The sequence below is a fragment of the Coenobita brevimanus genome, chromosome 28 (genome assembly GCF_032717465.1).
Source record: "Coenobita brevimanus isolate Jiangsu-jjx chromosome 28, ASM3271746v2, whole genome shotgun sequence".
In the NCBI taxonomy this organism is placed as follows: domain Eukaryota; kingdom Metazoa; phylum Arthropoda; class Malacostraca; order Decapoda; family Coenobitidae; genus Coenobita; species Coenobita brevimanus.
The window spans coordinates 23,852,575-23,853,686 of record NC_136981.1 but is presented as its reverse complement, the minus strand read 5'-3'; positions in this window follow the sequence as shown (position 1 = coordinate 23,853,686).

The following is a 1,112-nucleotide window of genomic DNA, read 5'->3' as shown; positions in this document are numbered from 1 at the left end:
ATAAAGTGTGAGGGGTTTTATGAATAATAAATGACAGAGTAACAAAAGCGAACTAGTGCCAGTGCGACGATCAGACGCGCTCGTAATTTCCATTGCTTTCAGTGTTTTTTTTTTTTAGTATGGATCCCAAACTAATTGAAAATTGTAGAATAGTGTTTATAGTGTTTGTATCTGGCTGTGGTAATCATATTACGGGTTGTCGGGAAGTGTAAAGTGGAGACTTCATTACCCTACTTCAGAGGTCTCCACAAGTCCTACGGTAACCGACGAAGGCTCAACAATCATTCCAGGAGAAAGCTGAAGGTATGTGCCATAAGCATATGTAATTTTATTATTCTAGGACTAATAACTGATTTTTTGGCAAATATTTTTTGAGAGTCTGTCGGAGCCCAAATAACCCCGCAGCACACGCAAGTCATTGGTAAACAAGCCCGCGGTGTAGGGGTTAAAACATTAACCATTTTCGTACCTAAATACAAACTGACATAGAATCCGTGAAAAATCATGGGAAAAGTCAAAGAACATAATACTGTTATAACAAAATAACCCATTTTCGTCTGCGTTGTAAAGCTGAAAATTTTCAATTTTGCCAGACTGAACGAGCTCGTTCAATTTCTCACGAAAATGCTCCATAGCCTCAACATCTCCACTAAGAATCTCATCACAAACGGGCTTATTACGGACGTTGTGGTGTTGCTGAAACCGCACCAGCCAACAAGAACTATCCTTCAAATTTGCCACACAAAGATGCTGAGCAAGACTTTCAGCCGCCTGCTGGATTGTCACAACCATGAACAGGAACATCACTTGATCTTTGTTGTGAAAATCATCTTTTTTTTTTAATTATTTTAATGGTAAATATATGCTTTAAGCTGCAGAACAACCTCATATTTCTCCGGCTCATTTTCCACATTTTTCAGACCATTTTCAGGGTGGTAAATGGCCTTTTCCTGCTGAATTTTCCCCCCCACTACAGTATTATAACCACGTTCCTTAAACCCTAACTACAAATGTTTGTTTCTGGCGTATTGGAAGAAACTTACTCAGATGTTCTGAAAGAGGAATTTCATTTCCCATTTCCTAAATGAAGATTAGGTTAAATTATCAGGTAA